The sequence below is a fragment of the Euprymna scolopes genome, chromosome 18 (genome assembly GCF_053919585.1).
Source record: "Euprymna scolopes isolate OS-2025 chromosome 18, ASM5391958v1, whole genome shotgun sequence".
NCBI classification, from domain to species: Eukaryota; Metazoa; Mollusca; class Cephalopoda; order Sepiida; family Sepiolidae; genus Euprymna; species Euprymna scolopes.
In genome coordinates, this window is record NC_136499.1 from 122266809 (window position 1) to 122270690 (window position 3882).

Genomic DNA, 3882 nt, shown 5'->3' on the forward strand with positions numbered 1-3882 from the left:
AAGTACGAGAAGACTTTATTCTGGATGTACCTGTTAATAAATATCTGTTATTCCAACTGAAAATAAAAGTAGTTCGAATTCTACATCTGTCTTTGTTGCCTTGTGACACTCTGCGTACAACGTGTGGCTCCCGAGTGTTGACATGCAACGATTACGTTACATAATTTTACTAAAAGGTTAATATTTCTCTGCTTCATTACGCGGGCAAAATTAATGTGAGGAAAATACCCATTCTCAAGCATGATCAGTTTGTAATTGCACCTAAATAAACGTGTACCAGTCTAGAAGGATTTCTCTTTCATTGACCACGAATAGAATAAATTAAATGTAAAATCAGAACAGATACTGCACTTTTTACTAGGCATTTGCAAAAATTATTTTTAAAAAATTTAAGGCTCGTTCAGTCTTGACAGACTATGGATTCCCACCGCTTGCGCGTGAAATTTTTTGTGGATAGAGGTGCGCAATCTCCAACCACACCTCTCCTGAGTCGACATTGTTAAATACCAGTGGCAAGTGAAGTGTATGTACAGGACGACTGAAAACAAATGCCGAGATGAGTGGAGAGCACATACAGCGCCTAAAATTCCGAAATGGTTACCCATCTGGTACTAACCAGGCTCAACGTTGCTTAACTTCGGCGATCTGACGGGAACCGGTGTGTCAACGTGATTATGCCGTATTTATTTATTTATATATACAAGAAAATACATTTTAAACAAATCAAATACAAGGCCATCAAACTGCGAGCAAAATAATACAATGGTCGTTGATCGTACTTATATGCTTGCATCTGAAATTTAAACAATGCCGACTCAGGAGGGGTGTGGCTGGAGATTGCCGGAATCTTTCCATAAATTATACCCGCAGACATCCTTCAGTGCGTATCCATAAGTCTGTCAACGGAGCCTCGATGGTACTTGATCTAATCCAGATATTCTTGTTGACTAAGGCGTTTTTTATCAGTAAAGAAAACTATGAAATTTTTCTATTCAGTTGCTACTCACGAAGGCAAAATTTAGACACAAGTTGGGGCAGCATCTACTTGAAAATAAACAGAAATTCGGCCACCCTCTCTAAATAAGTAGAGATTAAACCATTCCTGTAATGATCTGGTCCCTGTTGGTTACAGTATAATGCTGTTTATGTGCTATTCTTGCAGGTTCATCCCCACCCAAATTTTGCTTTCTCTCTTTGAGAGGGAGCTAGTTTATTGCTAATGGCCTGATGCGTCCTTACCGGGGAATGCCGACCGGGATGCCCAGGCACTTTTTGTAGGTTAGGATGCCACTTTTCGGGAATGGGGGGGGGGGCGCTGACTTCTCAATCCAAATTCTCGCCACTGACGTCACAGTCCTTCCAGTGGGGGAGAGCTAAATACCTCCAGTCTGATCCAAGAGAACAAACGGTGCAGTAATGAAGGTTGTTAACCAGGCAAAATTTTGCTGATAATATCTGCCATCAGTCACAGTCTTTAGCATCCTTCTAGACGAGCTGATAAGTACTCACAACATCGAAACCCACCTTTCGTCAAAATGCGATCTCGTGCAACGGCAAGTATAAAAACTATTAATGAAATGAAAGGAAAATAGATATTTGTGCGTGTTTCTGGATACTTCGCAACAAATGGATACGAGGTGTGCTTTTTTTAAATTTTGACATAGGCATCACCACTTATCAAGGCCCAGAGGTCACTCAAGGATAAGGGTTAAAGAGTGTACAGTAGTAAATTGGACAATATAATAATCGCTAGTAATGAAAATTCGATAAATTTGTTAACTTAGATGGAACGGCTCATCAGAAACTTGTTTACGTTAGACTTGAAGACAACCACATTGTAGTCAGCTGGAAAGCAGGCAAAAGAAGAAAAGTTCCACAGGCGTGCAGTCCTAAGAAAGAAACTTTGTTCATGGAATCTACGTTTAGGTTACGACACAGAAAAAGAGTGGAGGAAATTATTGATAGTGGATTCAGCTAGACGAGTGTTTTTCATGAAAGTTTGGCGAAGGGGGGACTATAGATTGGAGCTCAGACGAGCACTTGCCATGGAAGTAACGATAAAGCAGAGACAGGCTCGCAACATCTTTTCTGTGAGAAAGAGGTTGCAGGGAAGAGAAAAGACATCCCCTAGGAGGCTACAAAGTCTATTTTGAATTCTATAAAGACAGGATTAGTCCTTTCTAGCAGCTCCTGCCCACATGATCTTATTTCATCTAATGAAAACAAGTGCTCCAAAGGTAAAGCTTCCTGTTTTTTTATTCTACGTGAATGGATCAAAGGAGTTTACATATTGCATTGTCATGATGACATTCATGACTTGAAAATGTTGTTTTTTGTTCAAGATATTTACGAAAGAAAGCAACAACCTTAACACACGTGCGTCAAAAGCAGAGATGCGTCAGTGAAATTCCTTGAGAAAGTGCATAGACAATGGTAGTGACTATTTAGAAAAATAAATGTTGCAGCATAAAAGGTTTCTCGTTTTAATGGTACTACTTCCATCTTCTCAGCTCTTTGACGTTTTTAGTTAAAAACACAAAAAATACGTTAAAAGATTGTATCAATGAAAATTGCGAAGTAATTTATAAAATTTGTGTGAACCCAAGATTACCGCCTAATAAGGCAGAAAAGCTATCCGAGGATAAGTTAATAAGTTTGTCAGTTGGACAGTGAGATAAAATTTTTAGGATTGGTGACGATGGTTGAAACTGGAAAGGATCTAATATAAGACGACGTTTGAATAAAAAAATGTTCATATTGGGCTTGAAAACGATCATGTTGTATTAAGCCATGAAGTAGCCCCGATGTATTGTGCACCGCAGACAGACAATTCTTGAAAGGAAATTTTACTCATGGAAGTTTGTTTAGTTTTAGAGAAAGAAACGAACATTTTATGGGCAGAAAATAAAAAGGAGGAATTTATAATCCAAGAAATATAGTTTTTATCAAATTAAATAAAATCATTATTTTTTTAATCAATTTTCACGCCAAACATGGCACAGTGCCACTTTGAAGTAGGGGACTACTATCGGGGACATAAGTTGCAGGGGCATTATGAAGGGAGATGGGTAGCAAGATGTTTGTTCACATTATGCTTGAACTTCTGCATATCAGTGCAGTTGGTAAAGCAGAATCCCGGAAGGGAGTTCCAAAGTCTTGCAGTTCTGGGGAAGAAACTATTGGAGTAAAAGGCGTTCTTACACCTAGGGATCTCTACTGTGAAGGGGTAGGACTTAGTTGCTTGTCGGGTTTGTCGGGGGCAGTCACGTCGAGGATGTACAAGTGCTTGTAGTTCGTCAGAGCATTTACCATTGAAATATTTGTAGAACTGGCAGAGGGATGCAACATTTCGTCGATGGGACAGAGGCTGAAGCCTAGATGACAGTCCAGGACCTATCAGGTTGGCGACTCTCTTGTGAACCCTGTACAGGAGTGAGAGACAAGCAGCAGATGCACCAGCCCAAATGTGATAACAGTACTGCATACATGGGCGAATGGTGGCCTTATAGAGGTACAGAATACTTTCAGGCGTAAGAAATTTTCTAGCACTGGCAATGCTCTTAATGTATCTATTCCAGTTCATGTTCCTTGTAAACGTTAGACTGAGGAGTTTAAAGGAAGTACTAATGGAAAGAAACTTTGTTCATGAAATTCCATTTGGATTTTTTGTACTAAAAGAAAGAAAGGAAACTTCGTTGTTGTGGTTATAGTTAAATGAGTTCTTATTGTGAACGTTTTCGAAAGATGATCATAGAATTGAACTCAATTGACCACTTGATGACGCTCCAGTTGATTTGGACGTACGAGATCCCCCACAACACCGAAGTTGCTCGGAGAACCACACAGATCATTTGTTTATAGTGGTTAAGGCTTTGTGCAGAA

General features: G+C 39.5%; 1 pseudogene; it reads right to left on the minus strand.

Moving 5' to 3' along the window:
* Positions 1-568: 568 nt before the first annotated feature.
* LOC145301512 (5S ribosomal RNA) lies at positions 569-685 on the minus strand (annotated as a pseudogene).
* Between the last annotated feature and the right edge of the window lie 3197 nt (positions 686-3882).